The following is a 7,742-nucleotide window of genomic DNA, read 5'->3' on the forward strand; positions in this document are numbered from 1 at the left end:
AAAATTTAGTTGATATAGTCTTTTGGCTGAACTTGCGTGTAGTTTTACCCATGGGATATAACACTGGGTGTACACATTTACCTGCTTTTTTTTTTTTTTTTTTTACTTAACTACTACAGGTAGTCCTCACCTAATGACCACAATTGGGACTGGAATCTCAATTGTTGAACAAAGCAGTCATTAAGCAAGGTGCCCACATGACTGCTTTGCTCAACAACTGCACTCCAGGCACTCCCAGGTGCGGTTTTTAAGCAAGCTCCCTGGTCGTTAAGTGGACGGAGTGAAAGAGCTGCCTGCTGGACGGTTTCAGCTCAGCACGGAGCTGAAATCCTACTGGCAGGCAGCCCTTTCACTCTCAAACATTCCTGCAGCCTACCAAAGTGTTTGCCCTCCCCTTTGTGCATGGAGGGGAGATCCTTCGTGTGGCTGGAGGAATGGAGCTCAAATCTTCAGGATTTGAGCCCCATTCCTACGCACTGCCAAGAGGTTTTCCTCTGTCTCCTCCACTCGCAACCTTCCCTGCTGGCTTCCCCATTGACTTTCGGGAAGCTGGCAGAAAAGATTGCAAATGGCGATCACATGATCACGGGGCACTTGGTAACTGGTCATAAATGTGAGCCAGTTGCCAAGCACCCAAAATGCAGCCATGTGACCATGGGGGGGTGGCGTGATGTTTTATGATGGCCAGAAGTACTTTACAGGCTGCAAAGCACCCTTTCTGAGGCCGTCATAACTCTGAATCATCGTTAAACAAATGGTCATTAAGCGAGGACTACCTGTACACCGAACTGGCTCTCCTACCTGCTTATTGTGGAAAGGAGAGTTCTGAGAATGAAGCCAGGCCTTTTATGGTGATGCAACTCTTAGGCTTGGTTCTTCCTCTGTACAAACTGAGGTATACTAATTGGTTGTACACCATTTGTAAATCACGCAAGTGGAGCAGCATATCTATCTCTTGAAGATTTGCCCAATTTGTCACATATTTACTTTTGCTGTAAAATCAAGTATAGCATGTTTAATCAAATGAGGGGGAGAAGGGAGATGTCTGCATCTCACTGGATATGAAACCTCTCCCAAAACCACTTCAGCTCTGTTAAAAATGATTGCCTATCTCTATTCTTATATGACATTTGTTATACAAATGGGAACGCAGCATGTTACAATCTTTTTAAAATTCTCCTTGTTGTGTAGCAACAGAGAAAGTGTCCCTTCGCATAAATTAATGTACTTTGAAGAACTGTATTTGCTTTTTCAAGATGGTCACATGGCCACATTTTGGGTGCTTGGCAACTGGCTTACATTTATGACCAGTTGCCAAGCGTCCCGTGATCATGTGATCGCCATTTGCAATCTTCTCTGCCAGCTTCCTGAAAGTCAATGGGGAAGCTGGCAGGGACGGTTGCAAGTGGAAGGGATAGAGGAAGACCTCTCGGCGGTGTGCAAGAAAATGTGGAAAATGGCTTGTGGCAGATCTGCCTCATACATTAAGCATTCAGCAAATAATTTAAAAAATGTAATTGCTGTATTGTGTTTGCCTGTTGACTTGCGGCCTATTAGCAGCAGCTGAAACTAAAAGCAGTTTTGCTGACCAGCATCTTTACTGTGTTATTTTAGATTTTAGAATGTGATACAGAATTTGTGCAGATTTTCTAACTCCTGAAAACCATTCTCATCTAGTTCTCTGATTCATTCCAAAAGGAGTCTCAGCAGGTTGCTCTTGATCTAAGGAGATAATAGATGCACTTGTTCATGCTGATTTTTTCTCCGTATATGGACATCTTTCAGAGCTCCGAAATTAAAAACCTGCAATAGAATTGAAGTATTGTGGCAATCTGCATATTTGGCAAAAACCCTGTATTATTGCAGACTGATACTGTACTTTTTAAATACTCCCTTGCATGAAAAAACTCAGTAGCATTTAAAGAAGACATAGCTAAAAAAGCTAATAATATTTTGTAGAAGAAGAGTGTGGTTCACTTTCTCTGTCTTTTGTGCAGAACTCCCAGCTTGACTTTTTAACCCATAGGAATGGAGCACTCTGATTTTCTTTTTAATTGGTAAAAAGCCCTTTTACTCCACATCTTTCAATTTACAATTAACATGTCACTAAACATGGCTTAAGGCTATTTCTTAAATGTAATAACTCAGCCAAGCCTGTATGTATTAATTTTCTTTCTAATCTATCCAATGCATCAGTTATAGGGCTACATATAACTCAGCAACACACTCACTCACAACTCTAATAATGCAATAGCCCAGCACAGCAAAGATCAAGGAAGGATGTACTGTATGCTAACGACAGTCAAGACATGCTGCAGATGTTAGCTTAGACTTCAGAGATGTTTCTGCAATACCACAGCACACATTTTGATTTTCATTGATGCTTTTGAACTTTGCTCTTGGAAATGACTCCTGAGAATACCATGGAGAGCCAAGAAAACAAACAAATGGATCATTAAACAAATCAACCCAAAGTTCTCACTTGAGGCACAAATGACCAGGCTCAAATGATTCTATTTCGGACATATTATGTGAAAACTTAGCTCTCTGGAGAAAGCTCTAATGTTAGGAAGGGTGGAAGGAAAGAGAAGAAGAGAGCAACCAGCAGCAAGGTGGATAGACTCAGTTATAGTGGCAATGGATTAGAAGACCTGAAAGACAAAGTTAGTGACAGATCGTCATGGAGGAAATCTATCTATGTGATTATTAATAGTCAACAACAACTTGATGGCACATAATCAGTCAATTAAAAACAAATGTGATGTAACATTCACGCAGTTACTGCGGGCCTCCCACGAGTGAGGGGAAAGAAGACACCAAACTGATTCTCCTTCAAGGGGGGTGAGAGCGCCCAGACCGGAGTCTGGAAACCTCTTTTATTGAGTACATCAGAGGGCTGGGTTAATACATCAGAGGGCAGGGTTAAGCATATATACGTCACACTACCTAATACAAGCCCATAACCATATATGATAATACATGAAACACAAGGGATCATGTGCTCCGATTGAGCACGTGACAAGCTGCGGGGGCTTGCCTCCTGAAATTTGAGGCTTTTCCCCAGGTTGTTGCTGGTACTTTCCATGCTAGCTTCCTTGTTAGTGTACGACTGATTTTACTAGTCTGCACTAACAGAAATGCCTAGCATGTGATGGGGTGTTATAATGCAACAATGTGACTACTTGGAAGAGGCTGTCAGTGATGAAATAGGAGAAATTAATTCTTATGAAATCAAGCAGAAGAACCAGTGTTCCAAAACTGTTGCTATCAATGTCACAATGTAACATTTTCCATATTGCAATCAACATACATACTGTAACAAAGAACATAGTTACGAGATTTTTTTTTAATTTAACGATCTCTGTGGATGCTAGTGAGAATTTACTAGCTAAATCCACTGTTGCCATTGAACTGGGAATTCAATAAGATGAAAGACTGAGGCAGTCTGGTGTCTGAGTCTCCTTTTTGCAGCCCTGCAGCCCCTCTGACCATGTATGCTGAATTATGATGGCACAGTCCTCCAAACTCTAGCCCTGTCCAAATGTATTATGTACCCCCACCATCACTGCAGTCCTTAGCCCTGCAAAAAATATGAAGTGCAGCCATTGGCAATCAAAAGGTTACCTAGCCTGGTGCAAGATAACATTTTCATACCACTTGTCTCCCATAACATTGCATTGGGGACCTAAGTGTTATGGTAAAAAGCAATTTCAAACATATTCCTTTAAATGCATTTTCATATATGTGTTTCAAGAGTGGAGGAGAACAATCTTCAAAAGATCAAGGGAAGCAAAAGCCAGTGTTCCAGAAGGGTAGGGGATTATGCTACAAACCTTGTGAAAGTGGTGGCTTACTGGATAAGGGAATAATTTCTATATGTATGATGGCAAATGATCTATCATACCTCATACCTCTAAGAGTCAGATCTCAATAACATCCCATAATAGTGTCTATGAAATCAAATCTATCACAATCATATATGAAGTGGTTAAATGCAGTTTAAAATACAGATAGACTTTGTTTAATGACTGCCCTGTTTAGCAACTGTTCAAGGTTATGACAGTACTGAAAAAATAACTTTTGACCAATCCTCACATTTACAACTGTTGCAGCATCCCCACAATCATGTGATCGGCATTTGGGTGCTTCACATTTGGCTTCTGACAAGCAGAGTCAATGGAGAAGCTGGCAGTAAAATCACAAGTTGCAGTCATGTAATGTCTCACTTAATGATCCGCGGTGACTCACTTAACAACTAAATAGGAAGTGGCATCATAAGTCCGTTGTGGGCACATGATGTTTCACTTAGGATTGACTCATTCACTAAGTGATGCAGTTGTCAGGCCCAATTGTGGTGGCTAAGCGAGGACTACCTGCATTAGCTCTCTGATAGAAGATGAGTTCTGGAGCAAACAGTACTAGAGAGTTACAGTTGGGAAGAGTTAACTAACCACATTTGTTTAAATTACCTTATATTCATTATCCCCCCCCCCTTTAAGTGCAACTGGATCAGTTCTATTGTAAAAGACTTAAATCTGCTGCTGTTACATGGTTTGATTCAGAAGCAAATTAGTGCATAAAATTGCAGTGTGCATTCATATGATTTCCTTTCCCTCTGCAAGAATTGTACTGAACTCTTTATTATTCAACCCTTCAACTCTTTATTATAGCTTTTTAATATTCAGTCATGCAATTGATAGTTGAATTATTTGCCCATCAAAGACAACACAGTGTTTTATTACAAGAATGGCACTTCAGTAACTTTACAAAATGCCAAAATAGTTAAAGATTACACAGATGACTCCTTTTGCAACCACCAGTATGTCCTACTGAAGTCAATAGGAGTTACCCCCTATTAAGCAAAGATAATTTAACAGCTTTAAATTTCTATTTTATAGTTTAAATGCAATTTAAAAATTATAAAGTCAATTTATTCAAACTTATTATTTAGACATTAACTGTGCTAAGAGAAGCAGTTTGGTATAGGGGTTAAGACATCAGGAGACTGTGAGTTCTAGTCTCACCGTAGGCACAAAGCCAGCTGGGTGACCTTGGGCCAGTCGCTCTCTTTCAGCCCCAGGAAGCAGGCAAGGGCAAACCACTTCTGAAATCTTGCCAGGAAATCTGCAGGGACTTGTTCAAGCAGTCGTCAGGAATTGAGACTGACTTGAAGGCAACAACCCCCCCCCCCAAAAAAGTGTGGTAAAAACTAAAAAACTAAAGCAATAGGGCACACATGGAAATCAAAAACATGCAGAAGACAATGGCAAACCATCTTTGTCTTGGTGCCAAGAAAATTGCATAATTGCATTCATGTAGTTACCAAGAATGGAGGGCTTCTTTATCATCACCTTACAGTATCTATCAATATTTGTTTGTTTATTAATAGCATTTCTAACCTGCCACAAACCCAAAGAACTCTGGGCATCAGTATAGTCTGGAGATTGTAAGAATTCAAATTTGTTAGATTCTTAGATTTTGATGCTATGTTAGCTGTTGGAGGAAATAATTACTTGAGCAAGTATGTGGTTATGCTTGAGTGCAGACATTTCCTTTTACACTGGGATGTAATGAGGTGAAACCATATGTGAAACCCCAAACCACTTGTATAAGGCAGTTCATGAAAATACCTTTATAATGAAAACGATACCTCTTAAATACAAAATAAGATATTTCGATTACTTAATAATTCAGAATTAATACATTCTCTGAAAGATGCCTACGTTTATATTTCAGTATATTGTATAAGCATTTATTCTTTTTCTCCTTAAGAACAGTGGAGGTTAAGAACCTGCCACTGCAAAACTCTTTGGGACTAGATGTATTCATTCAGCTTCCCCAGTAATGATTAATAATGAACCCTTAAACACCATATATTTAGGAGTGATTAATAATAAAGTCACTAAAGGGTATGTTGCAGCAAAATAGGACCCCAAAACCTATGCATAGTTATTCTGCTTAAATTTTAAGCAGTATCTGGAGAAGAATCTTATATTTTAGACTTTTCTAGATATGTTTGGTCCTAATGTCTGTTCAGGTCTGGGTGGGATAAAACACCCTAAAACTGATCTAAAGCAAGTTGTTATCTGTACACCACAGTTGGCTCCGGTGCCATCTCTTGAAGAACTGGCACTACTCCTGAGGGAGCAGGTTTGTGATTTGGGGGTCCTGTTGGATGCACAAGTGGAGATCATGGGCAGGAAGGCCTTTGCCCAATTTCAGCTGATGCACCAGTTGTAACCCTTCTTGGACTAGGAAGATCTGGTTACACTGACTTGCTTTATCATCATTTGACTTAACGTCTGCAATGAGCTGCACATAGCTTTTGATGATCACGTAGAAACTGCAGTTAGTTCAAATTGTAGTGGCCCACTTTCTGACCGGCATTTGTTGCCATGATCATATTATACTTAATTTGCATGACTTGCACAGGTTAGCAATACATTTCATGGTGCAATTCAAAGTGCTAGTTTGGACTAATAAAACTGTATGTGACTTGGCCCCAAGACTCCTGCAGAACTGCCTGCTCCAATTTGAGTCAACATGTCCAAGAAGATCCTTCTCAGAGAAGTTGTTCTTGATCTCCCAATTTTATGAAGGGAGGGGGCTAAAGCTAGAAAGGGCTGCTTTTTCACCATGCTGCCAATTCTCTGGAACAGAGAATTAGATTAGTTCTTTCAGTAACAGTCTTTCAGAAATTAGTGAAAATCTACTGTTCCAGCATGCCTTCAGGGACTAACTGTTCACAGTTAGTACTTTTGTAATTGGTATTTATAAGGTTTTGATTTTTATTATTATGATGTTTGCAATTGTATTATATTGTTTTTGGTTGAGTGGGTTATAAACATAGACATTTTACTGTAAATCCTTTGTTACTGATTGTCACTGGGAGTCTAAAAGGATTCAACAACATATACATTTTAATAATATGAAACTTAAAGTACATTTTGAAAATTTAATTTCAAACAATACAAATATTTCATTTTCTAATACTAAACAAATACAACACAGGCTACTTTCCCCACTAGACCATTTCCCAATCTCCAGAGCAGTTTGAAAAATACTTTTTTCTTCTTTTTTACCAGCAGTAAAACAATAATACATGATTTTTTTATATTTCAATTTAATTGGCACCGAAAAGCTACAATCTGAAAATGCCACTTAACCTTAATGATATCCCCATCTCCAATACTTATAAAAAAATGTAGGTAGCTATGATGATCCATCAGAAAATTCTGCAATACAACAATACCTTTTTAAAGTGCAACTGAAAGATCAAAGAAATGAAGGAATCTTCAAATTAAAAAAAAGTTTAATTAGACTAAAATATTAATAAAAAATGAAGGGGGAAAGAATAGGATGTTGGTGGGAAAATGGAAGATCTAGCCACACACTAATAATAATGGGGAAAGGGAGGTTTTGAGATTATATCCAGTTGTGTTTACTGACGGAACAGCACCTGCTAACAAAATAAACTTCAGTATCCAATCTGTTCCAGATTAATGGGGAATTCCTTAGGGCTGTTCTGTACAGCAGCTTTAGGGTAAAATTGGTTGGAAATCAGGAGCATCCATGGAAAGGGAGTGGTCAAAGAAGTTAAGATGGAGAGTGCAATCACACTGTTGAAGTCTCATCCCTTTTGTTTGTGTGATGTGTGCAATGCATGTTAAAGAGGGATGGGGCTTCAGTTGTATTCAGTTGTATTCACCATCTTGACTGTTTTGACACACAAACACCCCACT

This window comes from Python bivittatus, unplaced genomic scaffold, assembly GCF_059951505.1.
Source record: "Python bivittatus isolate LINGU-HERP-01145 unplaced genomic scaffold, Pbiv_v1 ctg000020_np1212, whole genome shotgun sequence".
In the NCBI taxonomy this organism is placed as follows: Eukaryota; Metazoa; Chordata; class Lepidosauria; order Squamata; family Pythonidae; genus Python; species Python bivittatus.